Source organism: Zootoca vivipara, chromosome 4 (genome assembly GCF_963506605.1).
Source record: "Zootoca vivipara chromosome 4, rZooViv1.1, whole genome shotgun sequence".
NCBI classification, from domain to species: domain Eukaryota; kingdom Metazoa; phylum Chordata; class Lepidosauria; order Squamata; family Lacertidae; genus Zootoca; species Zootoca vivipara.
In genome coordinates this window covers 4,052,350-4,077,142 of record NC_083279.1, presented here as the reverse complement: position 1 = coordinate 4,077,142, position 24,793 = coordinate 4,052,350, and positions in this window count along the sequence as shown.

Below are 24,793 nucleotides of genomic sequence, written 5' to 3'. Positions count from 1 at the left end.
GACACTCCAACAATGTGTTCTGCTTCACTTTGGCTCATTTTACAAAGGTGCTTATTTCTGGAGTGAACATGCAGTTCTACTCAAGAGTAAGCAACTAAGCGAAATAAACCTATAGAACGCTTTTCTGCCTTCTGTCAATGCATTCTGACACTCCAACAATTTGTTCTGCTTCAATTTGGCTCATTTTACAACGATGCTTATTTCTGGAGTGAACATGCAGTTCTACTCAAGAGTAAGCAACTAAGCGAAATAAAGCCATAGAACGCTTTTTTGCCTTCTATCTATGCATTCTGAAACTCCAACAATTTGTTCTGCTTCAATTTGGCTCATTTTACAAAGGTGCTTATTTCTGGATTGAACATGCAGTTCTACTCAAGAGTAAGCAACTAAGCGAAATAAACCTATAGAACGCTTATTTGTCTTCTATCTATGCATTCTGACACTCCAACAATGTGTTTTGCTTCAATTTGGCTCATTTTACAAAGGTGCTTATTTCTGGAGTGAACATGCATTTCTACTCTAGAGTAAGCAACTAAGCGAAATAAACCTATAGAATGCTTATTTGTCTTCTATCTATGCATTCTGACACTCCAACAATGTGTTTTGCTTCAATTTGGCTCATTTGACAAAGATGCTTATTTCTGGAGTTCACATGCAGTTCTACTCATGAGTAAGCAACAAAGCGAAATAAACCTATAGATCGCTTATTTATCTTCTATCTATGCATTCTGACACTCCAACAATGTGTTTTGCTTCAATTTGGCTCATTTTACAAAGGTGCTTATTTCTGGAGTGGACATGCATTTCTACTCAAGAGTAAGCAACTAAGCGAAATAAACCTATGGAACGCTTATTTGTCTTCCATCTATGCATTCTGACACTCCAACAATGTGTTTTGCTTCAATTTGGCTCATTTTACAAAGGTGCTTATTTCTGGAGTGGACATGCATTTCTACTCAAGAGTAAGCAACTAAGCGAAATAAACCTATAGAACGCTTACCTGTCTTCTGTCTATGCATTCTGACACTCCAACAATGTGTTCTGCTTCAATTTGGCTCATTTTACAAAGGTGCTTATTTCTGGAGTGAAAATGCAGTACTACTCAAGAGTAAGCAACTAAGCGAAATAAAGCCATAGAACGTTTATTTGTCTTCTATCTATGCATTCTGACACTCCACCAATATGTTTTGCTTCAATTTGGCTCATTTTACAAACGTGCTTATTTCTGGAGTGAACATGCAGTTCTACTCAAGAGTAAGCAACTAAGCGAAATAAACCTATGGAACGCTTTTCTGCCTTCTGTCTATGCATTCTGACACTCCAACGATGTGTTCTGCTTCAATTTGGCTCATTTTACAAAGATGCTTATTTCTGGAGTGAACATGCAGTTCTACTCAAGAGTAAGCAACTAAGTGAAATAAAGCCATAGAACGCTTATTTGCTTTCTATCTATGCATTCTGACACTCCAACAATTTGTTCTGCTTCAATTTGGCTCATTTTACAAAGATGCTTATTTCTGGAGTGAACATGCAGTTCTACTCAAGAGTAAGCAACTAAGCGAAATAAAGCCATAGAACGCATATTTGCCTTCTATCTATGCATTCTGACACTCCAACAATGTATTCTGCTTCAATTTGGCTCATTTTACAAAGGTGCTTATTTCTAGAGTGAACATGCAGTTCTACTCAAGAGTAAGCAACTAAGCGAAATAAACCTATAGAACGCTTTTCTGCCTCCTGTCTATGCATTCTGACACTCCAACAATGTGTTCTGCTTAAATTTGGCTCATTTTACGAAGATGCTTATTTCTGGAGTGAACATGCAGTTCTACTCAAGAGTAAGCAAGTAAGCGAAATAAACCTATAGAACGCTTTTCTGTCTTCTGTCAATGCATTCTGACACTCCAACAATTTGTTCTGCTTCAATTTGGCTCATTTTACAACGATGCTTATTTCTGGAGTGAACATGCAGTTCTACTCAAGAGTAAGCAACTAAGCGAAATAAACCTATAGAACGCATATTTGTCTTCTATCTATGCATTCTGACACTCCACCAATATGTTTTGCTTCAATTTGGCTCATTTTACAAACGTGCTTATTTCTGGAGTGAACATGCAGTTCTACTCAAGAGTAAGCAACTAAGCGAAATAAACCTATAGAACGCTTATTTGTCTTCTATCTATGCATTCTGACACTCCAACAATGTGTTTTGCTTCAATTTGGCTCATTTTACAAAGGTGCTTATTTCTGGAGTGAACATGCAGTTCTACTCAAGAGTAAGCAACTAAGCGAAATAAACCTATAGAACGCTTATTTGTCTTCTATCTATGCATTCTGACACTCCAACAATGTGTTTTGCTTCAATTTGGCTCATTTTACAAAGATGCTTATTTCTGGAGTCAACATGCAGTTCTACTCAAGAGTAAGCAACTAAGCGAAATAAACCTATAGAACACTTTTCTGCCTTCTGTCTATGCATTCTGACACTCCAACAATGTGTTCTGCTTCAATTTGGCTCATTTTACGAAGATGCTTATTTCTGGAGTGAACATGCAGTTCTACTCAAGAGTAAGCAAGTAAGCGAAATAAACCTATAGAATGCTTTTCTGCCTTCTGTCAATGCATTCTGACACTCCAACAATTTGTTCTCCTTCAATTTGGCTCATTTTACAACGATGCTTATTTCTGGAGTGAACATGCAGTTCTACTCAAGAGTAAGCAACTAAGCGAAATAAAGCCATAGAACGCTTTTTTGCCTTCTATCTATGCATTCTGAAACTCCAACAATTTGTTCTGCTTCAATTTGGCTCATTTTACAAAGGTGCTTATTTCTGGAGTGAACATGCAGTTCTACTCAAGAGTAAGCAACTAAGCGAAATAAAGCCATAGAATGCTTATTTGTCTTCTATCTATGCATTCTGACACTCCACCAATATGTTTTGCTTCAATTTGGCTCATTTTACAAACGTGCTTATTTCTGGAGTGAACATGCAGTTCTACTCAAGAGTAAGCAACTAAGCGAAATAAACCTATGGAACGCTTTTCTGCCTTCTGTCTATGCATTCTGACACTCCAACAATGTGTTCTGCTTCAATTTGGCTCATTTTACAAAGATGCTTATTTCTGGAGTGAACGTGCAGTTCTACTCAAGAGTAAGCAACTAAGTGAAATAAAGCCATAGAACGCTTATTTGCTTTCTATCTATGCATTCTGACACTCCAACAATTTGTTCTGCTTCAATTTGGCTCATTTTACAAAGATGCTTATTTCTGGAGTGAACATGCAGTTCTACTCAAGAGTAAGCAACTAAGCGAAATAAAGCCATAGAACGCATATTTGCCTTCTATTTATGCATTCTGACACTCCAACAATGTATTCTGCTTCAATTTGGCTCATTTTACAAAGGTGCTTATTTCTGGAGTGAACATGCAGTTCTACTCAAGAGTAAGCAACTAAGCGAAATAAACCTATAGAACGCTTTTCTGCCTCCTGTCTATGCATTCTGACACTCCAACAATGTGTTCTGCTTCAATTTGGCTCATTTTACGAAGATGCTTATTTCTGGAGTGAACATGCAGTTCTACTCAGGAGTAAGCAAGTAAGCGAAATAAACCTATAGAACGCTTTCCTGCCTTCTGTCAATGCATTCTGACACTCCAACAATTTGTTCTGCTTCAATTTGGCTCATTTTACAACGATGCTTATTTCTGGAGTGAACATGCAGTTCTACTCAAGAGTAAGCAACTAAGCGAAATAAAGCCATAGAACGCTTTTTTGCCTTCTATCTATGCATTCTGAAACTCCAACAATTTGTTCTGCTTCAATTTGGCTCTTTTTACAAAGGTGCTTATTTCTGGAGTGAACATGCAGTTCTACTCAAGAGTAAGCAACTAAGCGAAATAAACCTATAGAACGCTTATTTGTCTTCTATCTATGCATTCTGACACTCCACCAATATGTTTTGCTTCAATTTGGCTCATTTTACAAACGTGCTTATTTCTGGAGTGAACATGCAGTTCTACTCAAGAGTAAGCAACTAAGCGAAATAAACCTATAGAACGCTTATTTGTCTTCTATCTATGCATTCTGACACTCCAACAATGTGTTTTGCTTCAATTTGGCTCATTTTACAAAGGTGCTTATTTCTGGAGTGAACATGCATTTCTACTCAAGAGTAAGCAACTAAGCGAAATAAACCTATAGAACGCTTACTTGTCTTCTATCTATGCATTCTGACACTGCAACAATGTGTTTTGCTTCAATTTGGCTCATTTTACAAACGTGCTTATTTCTGGAGTTCACATGCAGTTCTACTCAAGAGTAAGCAACTAAGCGAAATAAACCTATAGAACGCTTATTTGTCTTCTATCTATGCATTCTGACACTCCAACAATGTGTTTTGCTTCAATTTGGCTCATTTTACAAAGATGCTTATTTCTGGAGTGAACATGCAGTTCTACTCAAGAGTAAGCAACTAAGCGAAATAAACCTATGGAACGCTTTTCTGCCTTCTGTCTATGCATTCTGACACTCCAACAATGTGTTCTGCTTCAATTTGGCTCATTTTACGAAGATGCTTATTTCTGGAGTGAACATGCAGTTCTACTCAAGAGTAAGCAAGTAAGCGAAATAAACCTATAGAATGCTTTTCTGCCTTCTGTCAATGCATTCTGACACTCCAACAATTTGTTCTGCTTCAATTTGGCTCATTTTACAACGATGCTTATTTCTGGAGTGAACATGCAGTTCTACTCAAGAGTAAGCAACTAAGTGAAATAAAGCCATAGAACGCTTATTTGCTTTCTATCTATGCATTCTGACACTCCAACAATTTGTTCTGCTTCAATTTGGCTCATTTTACAAAGATGCTTATTTCTGGAGTGAACATGCAGTTCTACTCAAGAGTAAGCAACTAAGCGAAATAAAGCCATAGAACGCATATTTGCCTTCTATTTATGCATTCTGACACTCCAACAATGTATTCTGCTTCAATTTGGCTCATTTTACAAAGGTGCTTATTTCTGGAGTGAACATGCAGTTCTACTCAAGAGTAAGCAACTAAGCGAAATAAACCTATAGAACGCTTTTCTGCCTCCTGTCTATACATTCTGACACTCCAACAATGTGTTCTGCTTCAATTTGGCTCATTTTACGAAGATGCTTATTTCTGGAGTGAACATGCAGTTCTACTCAGGAGTAAGCAAGTAAGCGAAATAAACCTATAGAAAGCTTTTCTGCCTTCTGTCAATGCATTCTGACACTCCAACAATTTGTTCTGCTTCAATTTGGCTCATTTTACAACGATGCTTATTTCTGGAGTGAACATGCAGTTCTACTCAAGAGTAAGCAACTAAGCGAAATAAAGCCATAGAACGCTTTTTTACCTTCTATCTATGCATTCTGAAACTCCAACAATTTGTTCTGCTTCAATTTGGCTCATTTTACAAAGGTGCTTATTTCTGGAGTGAACATGCAGTTCTACTCAAGAGTAAGCAACTAAGCGAAATAAACCTATATAACGATTATTTGTCTTCTATCTATGCATTCTGACACTCCACCAATATGTTTTGCTTCAATTTGGCTCATTTTACAAACATGCTTATTTCTGGAGTGAACATGCAGTTCTACTCAAGAGTAAGCAACTAAGCGAAATAAACCTATAGAACGCTTATTTGTCTTCTATCTATGCATTCTGACACTCCAACAATGTGTTTTGCTTCAATTTGGCTCATTTTACAAAGGTGCTTATTTCTGGAGTGAACATGCATTTCTACTCAAGAGTAAGCAACTAAGCGAAATAAACCTATAGAACGCTTACTTGTCTTCTATCTATGCATTCTGACACTCCAACAATGTGTTTTGCTTCAATTTGGCTCATTTTACAAACGTGCTTATTTCTGGAGTTCACATGCAGTTCTACTCAAGAGTAAGCAACTAAGCGAAATAAACCTATAGAACGCTTATTTGTCTTCTATCTATGCATTCTGACACTCCAACAATGTGTTTTGCTTCAATTTGGCTCATTTTACAAAGATGCTTATTTCTGGAGTGAACATGCAGTTCTACTCAAGAGTAAGCAACTAAGCGAAATAAACCTATAGAACGCTTTTCTGCCTTCTGTCTATGCATTCTGACACTCCAACAATGTGTTCTGCTTCAATTTGGCTCATTTTACGAAGATGCTTATTTCTGGAGTGAACATGCAGTTCTACTCAAGAGTAAGCAAGTAAGCGAAATAAACCTATAGAATGCTTTTCTGCCTTCTGTCAATGCATTCTGACACTCCAACAATTTGTTCTGCTTCAATTTGGCTCATTTTACAAAGGTGCTTATTCCTGAAGTGAACATGCAGTTCTACTCAAGAGTAAGCAACTAAGTGAAATAAAGCCATAGAACGCTTATTTGCTTTCTATCTATGCATTCTGACACTCCAACAATTTGTTCTGCTTCAATTTGGCTCATTTTACAAAGATGCTTATTTCTGGAGTGAACATGCAGTTCTACTCAAGAGTAAGCAACTAAGCGAAATAAAGCCATAGAACGCATATTTGCCTTCTATTTATGCATTCTGACACTCCAACAATGTATTCTGCTTCAATTTGGCTCATTTTACAAAGGTGCTTATTTCTGGAGTGAACATGCAGTTCTACTCAAGAGTAAGCAACTAAGCGAAATAAACCTATAGAACGCTTTTCTGCCTCCTGTCTATGCATTCTGACACTCCAACAATGTGTTCTGCTTCAATTTGGCTCATTTTACGAAGATGCTTATTTCTGGAGTGAACATGCAGTTCTACTCAGGAGTAAGCAAGTAAGCGAAATAAACCTATAGAACGCTTTTCTGCCTTCTGTCAATGCATTCTGACACTCCAACAATTTGTTCTGCTTCAATTTGGCTCATTTTACAACGATGCTTATTTCTGGAGTGAACATGCAGTTCTACTCAAGAGTAAGCAACTAAGCGAAATAAAGCCATAGAACGCTTTTTTGCCTTCTATCTATGCATTCTGAAACTCCAACAATTTGTTCTGCTTCAATTTGGCTCATTTTACAAAGGTGCTTATTTCTGGAGTGAACATGCAGTTCTACTCAAGAGTAAGCAACTAAGCGAAATAAACCTATAGAACGCTTATTTGTCTTCTATCTATGCATTCTGACACTCCACCAATATGTTTTGCTTCAATTTGGCTCATTTTACAAACGTGCTTATTTCTGGAGTGAACATGCAGTTCTACTCAAGAGTAAGCAACTAAGCGAAATAAACCTATAGAACGCTTATTTGTCTTCTATCTATGCATTCTGACACTCCAACAATGTGTTTTGCTTCAATTTGGCTCATTTTACAAAGGTGCTTATTTCTGGAGTGAACATGCATTTCTACTCAAGAGTAAGCAACTAAGCGAAATAAACCTATAGAACGCTTACTTGTCTTCTATCTATGCATTCTGACACTCCAACAATGTGTTTTGCTTCAATTTGGCTCATTTTACAAACGTGCTTATTTCTGGAGTTCACATGCAGTTCTACTCAAGAGTAAGCAACTAAGCGAAATAAACCTATAGAACGCTTATTTGTCTTCTATCTATGCATTCTGACACTCCAACAATGTGTTTTGCTTCAATTTGGCTCATTTTACAAAGATGCTTATTTCTGGAGTGAACATGCAGTTCTACTCAAGAGTAAGCAACTAAGCGAAATAAACCTATAGAACGCTTTTCTGCCTTCTGTCTATGCATTCTGACACTCCAACAATGTGTTCTGCTTCAATTTGGCTCATTTTACGAAGATGCTTATTTCTGGAGTGAACATGCAGTTCTACTCAAGAGTAAGCAAGTAAGCGAAATAAACCTATAGAATGCTTTTCTGCCTTCTGTCAATGCATTCTGACACTCCAACAATTTGTTCTGCTTCAATTTGGCTCATTTTACAACGATGCTTATTTCTGGAGTGAACATGCAGTTCTACTCAAGAGTAAGCAACTAAGCGAAATAAAGCCATAGAACGCTTTTTTGCCTTCTATCTATGCATTCTGAAACTCCATCAATTTGTTCTGCTTCAATTTGGCTCATTTTACAAAGGTGCTTATTTCTGGAGTGAACATGCAGTTCTACTCAAGAGTAAGCAACTAAGCGAAAAAAACCTATAGAACGCTTATTTGTCTTCTATCTATGCATTCTGACACTCCAACAATGTGTTTTGCTTCAATTTGGCTCATTTTAAAAAGGTGCTTATTTCTGGAGTGAAAATGCATTTCTACTCAGGAGTAAGCAACTAAGCGAAAAAAACCTATAGATCGCTTATTAGTATTCTATCTATGCATTCTGACACTCCAACAATGTGTTTTGCTTCAATTTGGCTCATTTTACAAAGGTGCTTATTTCTGGAGTTCACATACATATCTACTCAAGAGTAAGCAACTAAGCGAAATAAACCTATAGAACGCTTATTTTTCTTCTATCTATGCATTCTGACACTCCACCAATATGTTTTGCTTCAATTTGGCTCATTTTACAAACGTGCTTATTTCTGGAGTGAACATGCATTTCTACTCTAGAGTAAGCAACTAAGCGAAATAAACCTATAGAACGCTTATTTGTCTTCTATCTATGCATTCTGACACTCCAACAATGTGTTTTGCTTCAATTTGGCTCATTTGACAAAGGTGCTTATTTCTGGAGTTCACATGCAGTTCTACTCATGAGTAAGCAACTAAGCGAAATAAACCTATAGATCGCTTATTTATCTTCTATCTATGCATCCTGACACTCCAACAATGTGTTTTGCTTCAATTTGGCTCATTTTACAAAGGTGCTTATTTCTGGAGTGAACATGCAGTTCTACTCAAGAGTAAGCAACTAAGCGAAATAAACCTATAGAACGCTTACCTGTCTTCTGTCTATGCATTCTGACACTCCAACAATGTGTTCTGCTTCAATTTGGCTCATTTCTGGATGCTTATTTCTGGAGTTCACATGCAGTTCTACTCATGAGTAAGCAACTAAGCGAAATAAACCTATAGATCGCTTATTTATCTTCTATCTATGCATTCTGACACTCCAACAATTTGTTCTGCTTCAATTTTGCTCATTTTACAAAGATGCTTATTTCTGGAGTGAACATGCAGTTTTACTCAAGAGTAAGCAACTAAGCGAAATAAAGCCATAGAACGCTTTTTTGCCTCCTATCTATGCATTCTGACACTCCAACAATTTGTTCTGCTTCAATTTGGCTCATTTTACAAAGATGCTTATTCCTGGAGTGAACATGCAGTTCTACTCAAGAGTAAGCAACTAAGCGAAATAAAGCCATAGAACGCTTATTTGTCTTCTGTCTATGCATTCTGACACTCCAACAATGTGTTCTGCTTCAATTTGGCTCATTTTACAAAGATGCTTATTTCTGGAATTCACATGCAGTTCTACTCATGAGTAAGCAACTAAGCGAAATAAACCTATAGATCGCTTATTTATCTTCTATCTATGCATTCTGACACTCCAACAATTTGTTCTGCTTCAATTTGGCTCATTTTACAAAGATGCTTATTTCTGGAGTGAACATGCAGTTCTACTCAAGAGTAAGCAACTAAGCGAAATAAAGCCATAGAACTCTTTTTTGCCTTCTATCTATGCATTCTGACACTCCAACAATTTGTTCTGCTTCAATTTGGCTCATTTTACAACGATGCTTATTTCTGGAGTGAACATGCAGTTCTACTCAAGAGTAAGCAACTAAGCGAAATAAAGCCATAGAACGCTTTTTTGCCTTCTATCTATGCATTCTGAAACTCCATCAATTTGTTCTGCTTCAATTTGGCTCATTTTACAAAGGTGCTTATTTCTGGAGTGAACATGCAGTTCTACTCAAGAGTAAGCAACTAAGCGAAAAAAACCTATAGAACGCTTATTTGTCTTCTATCTATGCATTCTGACACTCCAACAATGTGTTTTGCTTCAATTTGGCTCATTTTAAAAAGGTGCTTATTTCTGGAGTGAAAATGCATTTCTACTCAGGAGTAAGCAACTAAGCGAAAAAAACCTATAGATCGCTTATTAGTATTCTATCTATGCATTCTGACACTCCAACAATGTGTTTTGCTTCAATTTGGCTCATTTTACAAAGGTGCTTATTTCTGGAGTTCACATACATATCTACTCAAGAGTAAGCAACTAAGCGAAATAAACCTATAGAACGCTTATTTTTCTTCTATCTATGCATTCTGACACTCCACCAATATGTTTTGCTTCAATTTGGCTCATTTTACAAACGTGCTTATTTCTGGAGTGAACATGCATTTCTACTCTAGAGTAAGCAACTAAGCGAAATAAACCTATAGAACGCTTATTTGTCTTCTATCTATGCATTCTGACACTCCAACAATGTGTTTTGCTTCAATTTGGCTCATTTGACAAAGGTGCTTATTTCTGGAGTTCACATGCAGTTCTACTCATGAGTAAGCAACTAAGCGAAATAAACCTATAGATCGCTTATTTATCTTCTATCTATGCATCCTGACACTCCAACAATGTGTTTTGCTTCAATTTGGCTCATTTTACAAAGGTGCTTATTTCTGGAGTGAACATGCAGTTCTACTCAAGAGTAAGCAACTAAGCGAAATAAACCTATAGAACGCTTACCTGTCTTCTGTCTATGCATTCTGACACTCCAACAATGTGTTCTGCTTCAATTTGGCTCATTTTACAAAGATGCTTATTTCTGGAGTTCACATGCAGTTCTACTCATGAGTAAGCAACTAAGCGAAATAAACCTATAGATCGCTTATTTATCTTCTATCTATGCATTCTGACACTCCAACAATTTGTTCTGCTTCAATTTTGCTCATTTTACAAAGATGCTTATTTCTGGAGTGAACATGCAGTTTTACTCAAGAGTAAGCAACTAAGCGAAATAAAGCCATAGAACGCTTTTTTGCCTTCTATCTATGCATTCTGACACTCCAACAATTTGTTCTGCTTCAATTTGGCTCATTTTACAAAGATGCTTATTCCTGGAGTGAACATGCAGTTCTACTCAAGAGTAAGCAACTAAGCGAAATAAAGCCATAGAACGCTTATTTGTCTTCTGTCTATGCATTCTGACACTCCAACAATGTGTTCTGCTTCAATTTGGCTCATTTTACAAAGATGCTTATTTCTGGAATTCACATGCAGTTCTACTCATGAGTAAGCAACTAAGCGAAATAAACCTATAGATCGCTTATTTATCTTCTATCTATGCATTCTGACACTCCAACAATTTGTTCTGCTTCAATTTGGCTCATTTTACAAAGATGCTTATTTCTGGAGTGAATATGCAGTTCTACTCAAGAGTAAGCAACTAAGCGAAATAAAGCCATAGAACTCTTTTTTGCCTTCTATCTATGCATTCTGACACTCCAACAATTTGTTCTGCTTCAATTTGGCTCATTTTACAAAGATGCTTATTCCTGGAGTGAACATGCAGTTCTACTCAAGAGTAAGCAACTAAGCGAAATAAAGCCATAGAACGCTTATTTGCCTTCTATCTATGCTTTCTGACACTCCAACAATGTGTTCTGCTTCACTTTGGCTCATTTTACAAAGGTGCTTATTTCTGGAGTGAACATGCAGTTCTACTCAAGAGTAAGCAACTAAGCGAAATACACCTATAGAACGCTTATTTGTCTTCTATCTATGCATTCTGACACTCCACCAATATGTTTTGCTTCAATTTGGCTCATTTTACCAACGTGCTTATTTCTGGAGTGAACATGCAGTTCTACTCAAGAGTAAGCAACTAAGCGAAATAAACCTATAGAACGCTTATTTGTCTTCTGTCTATGCATTCTGACACTCCAACAATGTGTTCTGCTTCAATTTGGCTCATTTTACGAAGATGCTTATTTCTGGAGTGAACATGCAGTTCTACTCAAGAGTAAGCAACTAAGCGAAATAAACCTATAGAACGCTTTTCTGCCTTCTGTCAATGCATTCTGACACTCCAACAATTTGTTCTGCTTCAATTTGGCTCATTTTACAACGATGCTTATTTCTGGAGTGAACATGCAGTTCTACTCAAGAGTAAGCAACTAAGCGAAATAAAGCCATAGAACGCTTTTTCGCCTTCTATCTATGCATTCTGAAACTCCAACAATTTGTTCTGCTTCAATTTGGCTCATTTTACAAAGGTGCTTATTTCTGGAGTGAACATGCAGTTCTACTCAAGAGTAAGCAACTAAGCGAAATAAACCTATAGAACGCTTATTTGTCTTCTATCTATGCATTCTGACACTCCAACAATGTGTTTTGCTTCAATTTGGCTCATTTTACAAAGGTGCTTATTTCTGGAGTGAACATGCATTTCTACTCAAGAGTAAGCAACTAAGCGAAATAAAGCCATGGAACGCTTATTTGTCTTCTATCTATGCATTCTGACACTCCAACAATGTGTTTTGCTTCAATTTGCCTCATTTGACAAAGGTGCTTATTTCTGGAGTTCACATGCAGTTCTACTCATGAGTAAGCAACTAAGCGAAATAAACCTATAGATCGCTTATTTATCTTCTATCTATGCATTCTGACACTCCAACAATGTGTTTTGCTTCAATTTGGCTCATTTTACAAAGGTGCTTATTTCTGGAGTGAACATGCAGTTCTACTCAAGAGTAAGCAACTAAGCGAAATAAACCTATGGAACGCTTATTTGTCTTCCATCTATGCATTCTGACACTCCAACAATGTGTTTTGCTTCAATTTGGCTCATTTTACAAAGGTGCTTATTTCTGGAGTGGACATGCATTTCTACTCAAGAGTAAGCAACTAAGCGAAATAAACCTATAGAACGCTTTCCTGTCTTCTGTCTATGCATTCTGACACTCCAACAATGTGTTCTGCTTCAATTTGGCTCATTTTACAAAGATGCTTATTTCTGGAGTGAACATGCAGTACTACTCAAGAGTAAGCAACTAAGCGAAATAAAGCCATAGAACGTTTATTTGTCATCTATCTATGCATTCTGACACTCCACCAATATGTTTTGCTTCAATTTGGCTCATTTTACAAACGTGCTTATTTCTGGAGTGAACATGCAGTTCTACTCAAGAGTAAGCAACTAAGCGAAATAAAGCCATAGAACGCATATTTGCCTTCTATCTATGCATTCTGACACTCCAACAATGTATTCTGCTTCAATTTGGCTCATTTTACAAAGGTGCTTATTTCTGGAGTGAACATGCAGTTCTACTCAAGAGTAAGCAACTAAGCGAAATAAACCTATAGAACGCTTTTCTGCCTCCTGTCTATGCATTCTGACACTCCAACAATGTGTTCTGCTTCAATTTGGCTCATTTTACGAAGATGCTTATTTCTGGAGTGAACATGCAGTTCTACTCAAGAGTAAGCAAGTAAGCGAAATAAACCTATAGAACGCTTTTCTGCCTTCTGTCAATGCATTCTGACACTCCAACAATTTGTTCTGCTTCAATTTGGCTCATTTTACAACGATGCTTATTTCTGGAGTGAACATGCAGTTCTACTCAAGAGTAAGCAACTAAGCGAAATAAAGCCATAGAACGCTTTTTTGCCTTCTATCTATGCATTCTGAAACTCCAACAATTTGTTCTGCTTCAATTTGGCTCATTTTACAAAGGTGCTTATTTCTGGAGTGAACATGCAGTTCTACTCAAGAGTAAGCAACTAAGCGAAATAAACCTATAGAACGCTTATTTGTCTTCTATCTATGCATTCTGACACTCCACCAATATGTTTTGCTTCAATTTGGCTCATTTTACAAACGTGCTCATTTCTGGAGTGAACATGCAGTTCTACTCAAGAGTAAGCAACTAAGCGAAATAAACCTATAGAACGCTTATTTGTCTTCTATCTATGCATTCTGACACTCCAACAATGTGTTTTGCTTCAATTTGGCTCATTTTACAAAGGTGCTTATTTCTGGAGTGAACATGCAGTTCTACTCAAGAGTAAGCAACTAAGCGAAATAAACCTATAGAACGCTTACTTGTCTTCTATCTATGCATTCTGACACTCCAACAATGTGTTTTGCTTCAATTTGGCTCATTTTACAAACGTGCTTATTTCTGGAGTTCACATGCAGTTCTACTCAAGAGTAAGCAACTAAGCGAAATAAACCTATAGAACGCTTATTTGTCTTCTATCTATGCATTCTGACACTCCAACAATGTGTTTTGCTTCAATTTGGCTCATTTTACAAAGGTGCTTATTTCTGGAGTGAACATGCAGTTCTACTCAAGAGTAAGCAACTAAGCGAAATAAACCTATAGAACGCTTACTTGTCTTCTATCTATGCATTCTGACACTCCAACAATGTGTTTTGCTTCAATTTGGCTCATTTTACAAAGGTGCTTATTTCTGGAGTGAACATGCAGTTCTACTCAAGAGTAAGCAACTAAGCGAAATAAACCTATAGAACGCTTACTTGTCTTCTATCTATGCATTCTGACACTCCAACAATGTGTTTTGCTTCAATTTGGCTCATTTTACAAACGTGCTTATTTCTGGAGTTCACATGCAGTTCTACTCAAGAGTAAGCAACTAAGCGAAATAAACCTATAGAACGCTTTTCTGCCTTCTGTCAATGCATTCTGACACTCCAACTATTTGTTCTGCTTCAATTTGGCTCATTTTACGAAGATGCTTATTTCTGGAGTGAACATGCAGTTCTACTCAAGAGTAAGCAAGTAAACGAAATAAACCTATAGAACGCTTTTCTGCCTTCTGTCAATGCATTCTGACACTCCAACTATTTGTTCTGCTTCAATTTGGCTCATTTTACAACGATGCTTATTTCTGGAGTGAACATGCAGTTCTACTCAAGAGTAAGCAACTAAGCGAAATAAAGCCATAGAACGCTTTTTTGCCTTCTATCTATGCATTCTGAAACTCCAACAATTTGTTCTGCTTCAATTTGGCTCATTTTACAAAGGTGCTTATTTCTGGAGTGAACATGCAGTTCTACTCAAGAGTAAGCAACTAAGCGAAATAAACCTATAGAACGCTTATTTGTCTTCTATCTATGCATTCTGACACTCCACCAATATGTTTTGCTTCAATTTGGCTCATTTTACAAACGTGCTCATTTCTGGAGTGAACATGCAGTTCTACTCAAGAGTAAGCAACTAAGCGAAATAAACCTATAGAATGCTTATTTGTCTTCTATCTATGCATTCTGACACTCCAACAATGTGTTTTGCTTCAATTTGGCTCATTTGACAAAGGTGCTTATTTCTGGAGTTCACATGCAGTTCTACTCATGAGTAAGCAACTAAGCGAAATAAACCTATAGATCGCTTATTTATCTTCTATCTATGCATTCTGACACTCCAACAATGTGTTTTGCTTCAATTTGGCTCATTTTACAAAGGTGCTTATTTCTGGAGTGAACATGCAGTTCTACTCAAGAGTAAGCAACTAAGCGAAATAAACCTATGGAACGCTTATTTGTCTTCTATCTATGCATTCTGACACTCCAACAATGTGTTTTGCTTCAATTTGGCTCATTTTACAAAGGTGCTTATTTCTGGAGTGAACATGCATTTCTACTCAAGAGTAAGCAACTAAGCGAAATAAACCTATAGAACGCTTACCTGTCTTCTGTCTATGCATTCTGACACTCCAACAATGTGTTCTGCTTCAATTTGGCTCATTTTACAAAGATGCTTATTTCTGGAATTCACATGCAGTTCTACTCATGAGTAAGCAACTAAGCGAAATAAACCTATAGATCGCTTATTTATCTTCTATCTATGCATTCTGACACTCCAACAATTTGTTCTGCTTCAATTTGGCTCATTTTACAAAGATGCTTATTTCTGGAGTGAACATGCAGTTCTACTCAAGAGTAAGCAACTAAGCGAAATAAAGCCATAGAACGCTTTTTTGCCTTCTATCTATGCATTCTGACACTCCAACAATTTGTTCTGCTTCAATTTGGCTCATTTTACAAAGATGCTTATTCCTGGAGTGAACATGCAGTTCTACTCAAGAGTAAGCAACTTAGCGAAATAAAGCCATAGAACGCTTATTTGCCTTCTATCTATGCTTTCTGACACTCCAACAATGTGTTCTGCTTCAATTTGGCTCATTTTACAAAGGTGCTTATTTCTGGAGTTCACATGCATATCTACTCAAGAGTAAGCAACTAAGCGAAATAAACCTATAGAACGCTTATTTTTCTTCTATCTATGCTTTCTGACACTCCACCAATATGTTTTGCTTCAATTTGGCTCATTTTACAAACGTGCTTATTTCTGGAGTGAACATGCATTTCTACTCTAGAGTAAGCAAGTAAGCGAAATAAACCTATAGAATGCTTATTTGTCTTCTATCTATGCATTCTGACACTCCAACAATGTGTTTTGCTTCAATTTGGCTCATTTGACAAAGGTGCTTATTTCTGGAGTTCACATGCAGTTCTACTCATGAGTAAGCAACTAAGCGAAATAAACCTATAGATCGCTTATTTATCTTCTATCTATGCATTCTGACACTCCAACAATGTGTTTTGCTTCAATTTGGCTCATTTTACAAAGGTGCTTATTTCTGGAGTGAACATGCAGTTCTACTCAAGAGTAAGCAACTAAGCGAAATAAACCTATGGAACGCTTATTTGTCTTCTATCTATGCATTCTGACACTCCAACAATGTGTTTTGCTTCAATTTGGCTCATTTTACAAAGGTGCTTATTTCTGGAGTGAACATGCATTTCTACTCAAGAGTAAGCAACTAAGCGAAATAAACCTATAGAACGCTTATTTGTCTTCTATCTATGCATTCTGACACTCCACCAATATGTTTTGCTTCAATTTGGCTCATTTTACAAACGTGCTTATTTCTGGAGTGAACATGCAGTTCTACTCAAGAGTAAGCAACTAAGCGAAATAAACCTATAGAACGCTTATTTGTCTTCTATCTATGCATTCTGACACTCCAACAATGTGTTTTGCTTCAATTTGGCTCATTTTACAAAGGTGCTTATTTCTGGAGTGAACATGCATTTCTACTCAAGAGTAAGCAACTAAGCGAAATAAACCTATAGAACGCTTACTTGTCTTCTATCTATGCATTCTGACACTCCAACAATGTGTTTTGCTTCAATTTGGCTCATTTTACAAACGTGCTTATTTCTGGAGTTCACATGCAGTTCTACTCAAGAGTAAGCAACTAAGCGAAATAAACCTATAGAACGCTTATTTGTCTTCTATCTATGCATTCTGACACTCCAACAATGTGTTTTGCTTCAATTTGGCTCATTTTACAAAGATGCTTATTTCTGGAGTGAACATGCAGTTCTACTCAAGAGTAAGCAACTAAGCGAAATAAACCTATAGAACGCTTTTCTGCCTTCTGTCTATGCATTCTGACACTCCAACAATGTGTTCTGCTTCAATTTGGCTCATTTTACGAAGATGCTTATTTCTGGAGTGAACATGCAGTTCTACTCAAGAGTAAGCAAGTAAGCGAAATAAAGCCATAGAACGCTTTTTTGCCTTCTATCTATGCATTCTGAAACTCCAACAATTTGTTCTGCTTCAATTTGGCTCATTTTACAAAGGTGCTTATTTCTGGAGTGAACATGCAGTTCTACTCAAGAGTAAGCAACTAAGCGAAATAAACCTATAGAACGCTTATTTGTCTTCTATCTATGCATTCTGACACTCCAACAATGTGTTTTGCTTCAATTTGGCTCATTTTAAAAAGGTGCTTATTTCTGGAGTGAAAATGCATTTCTACTCAGGAGTAAGCAACTAAGCGAAAAAAACCTATAGATCGCTTATTAGTATTCTATCTATGCATTCTGACACTCCAACAATGTGTTTTGCTTCAATTTGGCTCATTTTACAAAGGTGCTTATTTCTGGAGTTCACATGCATATCTACTCAAGAGTAAGCAACTAAGCGAAATAAACCTATAGAACGCTTATTTTTCTTCTATCTATGCATTCTGACACTCCACCAATATGTTTTGCTTCAATTTGGCTCATTTTACAAACGTGCTTATTTCTGGAGTGAACATGCATTTCTACTCTAGAGTAAGCAACTAAGCGAAATAAACCTATAGAATGCTTATTTGTCTTCTATCTATGCATTCTGACACTCCAACAATGTGTTTTGCTTCAATTTGGCTCATTTGAAAAAGGTGCTTATTTCTGGAGTTCACATGCAGTTCTACTCATGAGTAAGCAACTAAGCGAAATAAACCTATAGATCGCTTATTTATCTTCTATCTATGCATTCTGACACTCCAACAATGTGTTTTGCTTCAATTTGGCTCATTTTACAAAGGTGCTTATTTCTGGAGTGAACATGCAGTTCTACTCAAGAGTAAGCAACTAAGCGAAATAAACCTATGGAATGCTTATTTGTCTTCTATCTATGCATTCTGACACTCCAACAATGTGTTTTGCTTCAATTTGGCTCATTTTACAAAGGTGCTTATTTCTGGAATGAACATGCATTTCTACTCAAGAGTAAGCAACTAAGCGAAATAAACCTATAGAACGCTTACCTGTCTTCTGTCTATGCATTCTGACACTCCAACAATGTGTTCTGCTTCAATTTGGCTCATTTTACAAAGATGCTTATTTCTGGAATTCACATGCAGTTCTACTCATGAGTAAGCAACTAAGCGAAATAAACCTATTGATCGCTTATTTATCTTCTATCTATGCATTCTGACACTCCAACAATTTGTTCTGCTTCAACTTGGCTCATTTTACAAAGATGCTTATTCCTGGAGTGAACATGCAGTTCTACTCAAGAGTAAGCAACTTAGCGAAATAAAGCCATAGAACGCTTATTTGCCTTCTATCTATGCTTTCTGACACTCCAACAATGTGTTCTGCTTCAATTTGGCTCATTTTACAAAGGTGCTTATTTCTGGAGTTCACATGCATATCTACTCAAGAGTAAGCAACTAAGCGAAATAAACCTATAGAACGCTTATTTTTCTTCTATCTATGCTTTCTGACACTCCACCAATATGTTTTGCTTCAATTTGGCTCATTTTACAAACGTGCTTATTTCTGGAGTGAACATGCATTTCTACTCTAGAGTAAGCAAGTAAGCGAAATAAACCTATAGAATGCTTATTTGTCTTCTATCTATGCATTCTGACACTCCAACAATGTGTTTTGCTTCAATTTGGCTCATTTGACAAAGGTGCTTATTTCTGGAGTTCACATGCAGTTCTACTCATGAGTAAGCAACTAAGCGAAATAAACCTATAGATCGCTTATTTATCTTCTATCTATGCATTCTGACACTCCAACAATGTGTTTTGCTTCAATTTGGCTCATTTTACAAAGGTGCTTATTTCTGGAGTGAACATGCAGTTCTACTCAAGAGTAAGCAACTAAGCGAAATAAACCTATGGAACGCTTATTTGTCTTCTATCTATGCATTCTGACACTCCAACAATGTGTTTTGCTTCAATTTGGCTCATTTTACAAAGGTGCTTATTTCTGGAGTGAACATGCATTTCTACTCAAGAGTAAGCAACTAAGCGAAATAAACCTATAGCACGCTTATTTGTCTTCTATCTATGCATTCTGACACTCCACCAATATGTTTTGCTTCAATTTGGCTCATTTTACAAACGTGCTTATTTCTGGAGTGAACATGCAGTTCTACTCAAGAGTAAGCAACTAAGCGAAATAAACCTATAGAACGCTTATTTGTCTTCTATCTATGCATTCTGACACTCCAACAATGTGTTTTGCTTCAATTTGGCTCATTTTACAAAGGTGCTTATTTCTGGAGTGAACATGCATTTCTACTCAAGAGTAAGCAACTAAGCGAAATAAACCTATAGAACGCTTACTTGTCTTCTATCTATGCATTCTGACACTCCAACAATGTGTTTTGCTTCAATTTGGCTCATTTTACAAACGTGCTTATTTCTGGAGTTCACATGCAGTTCTACTCAAGAGTAAGCAACTAAGCGAAATAAACCTATAGAACGCTTATTTGTCTTCTATCTATGCATTCTGACACTCCAACAATGTGTTTTGCTTCAATTTGGCTCATTTTACAAAGATGCCTATTTCTGGAGTGAACATGCAGTTCTACTCAAGAGTAAGCAACTAAGCGAAATAAACCTATAGAACGCTTTTCTGCCTTCTGTCTATGCATTCTGACACTCCAACAATGTGTTCTGCTTCAATTTGGCTCATTTTACGAAGATGCTTATTTCTGGAGTGAACATGCAGTTCTACTCAAGAGTAAGCAAGTAAGCGAAATAAACCTATAGAATGCTTTTCTGCCTTCTGTCAATGCATTCTGACACTCCAACAATTTGTTCTGCTTCAATTTGGCTCATTTTACAACGATGCTTATTTCTGGAGTGAACATGCAGTTCTACTCAAGAGTAAGCAACTAAGCGAAATAAAGCCATAGAACGCTTTTTTGCCTTCTATCTATGCATTCTGAAACTCCAACAATTTGTTCTGCTTCAATTTGGCTCATTTTACAAAGGTGCTTATTTCTGGAGTGAGCATGCAGTTCTACTCAAGAGTAAGCAACTAAGCGAAATAAACCTATAGAACGCTTATTTGTCTTCTATCTATGCATTCTGACACTCCAACAATGTGTTTTGCTTCAATTTGGCTCATTTTAAAAAGTTGCTTATTTCTGGAGTGAAAATGCATTTCTACTCAGGAGTAAGCAACTAAGCGAAAAAAACCTATAGATCGCTTATTAGTATTCTATCTATGCATTCTGACACTCCAACAATGTGTTTTGCTTCAATTTGGCTCATTTTACAAAGGTGCTTATTTCTGGAGTTCACATGCATATCTACTCAAGAGTAAGCAACTAAGCGAAATAAACCTATAGAACGCTTATTTTTCTTCTATCTATGCATTCTGACACTCCACCAATATGTTTTGCTTCAATTTGGCTCATTTTACAAACGTGCTTATTTCTGGAGTGAACATGCATTTCTACTCTAGAGTAAGCAACTAAGCGAAATAAACCTATAGAATGCTTATTTGTCTTCTATCTATGCATTCTGACACTCCAACAATGTGTTTTGCTTCAATTTGGCTCATTTGAAAAAGGTGCTTATTTCTGGAGTTCACATGCAGTTCTACTCATGAGTAAGCAACTAAGCGAAATAAACCTATAGATCGCTTATTTATCTTCTATCTATGCATTCTGACACTCCAACAATGTGTTTTGCTTCAATTTGGCTCATTTTACAAAGGTGCTTATTTCTGGAGTGAACATGCAGTTCTACTCAAGAGTAAGCAACTAAGCGAAATAAACCTATGGAATGCTTATTTGTCTTCTATCTATGCATTCTGACACTCCAACAATGTGTTTTGCTTCAATTTGGCTCATTTTACAAAGGTGCTTATTTCTGGAGTGAACATGCATTTCTACTCAAGAGTAAGCAACTAAGCGAAATAAACCTATAGAACGCTTACGTGTCTTCTGTCTATGCATTCTGACACTCCAACAATGTGTTCTGCTTCAATTTGGCTCATTTTACAAAGATGCTTATTTCTGGAATTCACATGCAGTTCTACTCATGAGTAAGCAACTAAGCGAAATAAACCTATTGATCGCTTATTTATCTTCTATCTATGCATTCTGACACTCCAACAATTTGTTCTGCTTCAATTTGGCTCATTTTACAAAGATGCTTATTTCTGGAGTGAACATGCAGTTCTACTCAAGAGTAAGCAACTAAGCGAAATAAAGCCATAGAACGCTTTTTTGCCTTCTATCTATGCATTCTGACACTCCAACAATTTGTTCTCCTTCAATTTGGCTCATTTTACAAAGATGCTTATTCCTGGAGTGAACATGCAGTTCTACTCAAGAGTAAGCAACTAAGCGAAATAAAGCCATAGAACGCTTATTTGCCTTCTATCTATGCTTTCTGACACTCCAACAATGTGTTCTGCTTCACTTTGGCTCATTTTACAAAGGTGCTTATTTCTGGAGTGAACATGCAGTTCTACTCAAGAGTAAGCAACTAAGCGAAATAAACCTATAGAACGCTTATTTGTCTTCTATCTATGCATTCTGACACTCCACCAATATGTTTTGCTTCAATTTGGCTCATTTTACCAACGTGCTTATTTCTGGAGTGAACATGCAGTTCTACTCAAGAGTAAGCAAGTAAGCGAAATAAACCTATAGAACGCTTTTCTGCCTTCTGTCAATGCATTCTGACACTCCAACAATTTGTTCTGCTTCAATTTGGCTCATTTTACAACGATGCTTATTTCTGGAGTGAACATGCAGTTCTACTCAAGAGTAAGCAACTAAGCGAAATAAAGCCATAGAACGCTTTTTTGCCTTCTATCTATGCATTCTGAAACTCCAACAATTTGTTCTGCTTCAATTTGGCTCATTTTACAAAGGTGCTTATTTCTGGAGTGAACATGCAGTTCTACTCAAGAGTAAGCAACTATGCGAAAAAAACCTATAGAACGCTTATTTGTCTTCTATTTATGCATTCTGACACTCCAACAATGTGTTTTGCTTCAATTTGGCTCATTTTACAAAGGTGCTTATTTCTGGAGCGAAAATTCATTTCTACTCAGGAGTAAGCAACTAAGCGAAAAAAACCTATAGATCGCTTATTAGTATTCTATCTATGCATTCTGACACTCCAACAATGTGTTTTGCTTCAATTTGGCTCATTTTACAAAGGTGCTTATTTCTGGAGTTCACATGCATATCTACTCAAGAGTAAGCAACTAAGCGAAATAAACCTATAGAACGCTTATTTTTCTTCTATCTATGCATTCTGACACTCCACCAATATGTTTTGCTTCAATTTGGCTCATTTTACAAACGTGCTTATTTCTGGAGTGAACATGCATTTCTACTCTAGAGTAAGCAACTAAGCGAAATAAACCTATAGAATGCTTATTTGTCTTCTATCTATGCATTCTGACACTCCCACAATGTGTTTTGCTTCAATTTGGCTCATTTTACAAAGATGCTTATTTCTGGAGTGAACATGCAGTTCTACTCAAGAGTAAGCAACTAAGTGAAATAAACCTATGGAACGCTTTTTTGCCTTCTGTCTATGCATTCTGACACTCCAACAATTTGTTCTGCTTCAATTTGGCTCATTTTACAAAGATGCTTATTTCTGGAGTGAACATGCAGTTCTACTCAAGAGTAAGCAACTAAGCGAAATAAAGCCATAGAACGCAGATTTGCCTTCTATCTATGCATTCTGACACTCCAACAATTTGTTCTGCTTCAATTTGGCTCATTTTACAAAGATGCTTATTCCTGGAGTGAACATGCAGTTCTACTCAAGAGTAAGCAACTAAGCGGAATAAAGCCATAGAACGCTTTTTTGCCTTCTATCTATGCTTTCTGACACTCCAACAATGTGTTTTGCTTCAATTTGGCTCATTTTACAAAGGTGCTTATTTCTGGAGTGAACATGCATTTCTACTCTAGAGTAAGCAACTAAGCGAAATAAACCTATAGAACGCTTATTTGTCTTCTATCTATGCACTCTGACACTCCAACAATGTGTTTTGCTTCAATTTGGCTCATTTTACAAAGGTGCTTATTTCTGGAGTGAACATGCATTTCTACTCAAGAGTAAGCAACTAAGCGAAATAAACCTATAGAACGCTTACTTGTCTTCTATCTATGCATTCTGACACTCCAACAATGTGTTTTGCTTCAATTTGGCTCATTTTACAAACGTGCTTATTTCTGGAGTGAACATGCAGTTCTACTCAAGAGTAAGCAACTAAGCGAAATAAAGCCATAGAACGCAGATTTGCCTTCTATCTATGCATTCTGACACTCCAACAATTTGTTCTGCTTCAATTTGGCTCATTTTACAAAGATGCTTATTCCTGGAGTGAACATGCAGTTCTACTCAAGAGTAAGCAACTAAGCGGAATAAAGCCATAGAACGCTTTTTTGCCTTCTATCTATGCTTTCTGACACTCCAACAATGTGTTTTGCTTCAATTTGGCTCATTTTACAAAGGTGCTTATTTCTGGAGTGAACATGCATTTCTACTCTAGAGTAAGCAACTAAGCGAAATAAACCTATAGAACGCTTATTTGTCTTCTATCTATGCATTCTGACACTCCAACAATGTGTTTTGCTTCAATTTGGCTCATTTTACAAAGGTGCTCATTTCTGGAGTGAACATGCATTTCTACTCTAGAGTAAGCAACTAAGCGAAATAAACCTATAGAACGCTTATTTGTCTTCTATCTATGCACTCTGACACTCCAACAATGTGTTTTGCTTCAATTTGGCTCATTTTACAAAGGTGCTTATTTCTGGAGTGAACATGCATTTCTACTCTAGAGTAAGCAACTAAGCGAAATAAAGCCATAGAACACCTTTTTGCTTTCTATCTATGCATTCTGACACTCCAACAATTTGTTCTGCTTCAATTTGGCTCATTTTACAAAGATGCTTCTTCCTGGAGTGAACATGCAGTTCTACTCAATAGTAAGCAACTAAGCGAAATAAACCTATAGAACGCTTATTTGTCTTCTATCTATGCATTCTGACACTCCACCAATATGTTTTGCTTCAATTTGGCTCATTTTACAAACGTGCTTATTTCTGGAGTGAACATGCATTTCTACTCAAGAGTAAGCAACTAAGCGAAATAAACCTATAGAACGCTTACTTGTCTTCTATCTATGCTTTCTGACACTCCAACAATTTGTTCTGCTTCAATTTGGCTCATTTTACAAAGGTGCTTATTTGTGGAGTGAACCTGCAGTTCTACTCAAGAGTAAGCAACTAAGTGAAATAAACCTATAGAACGCTT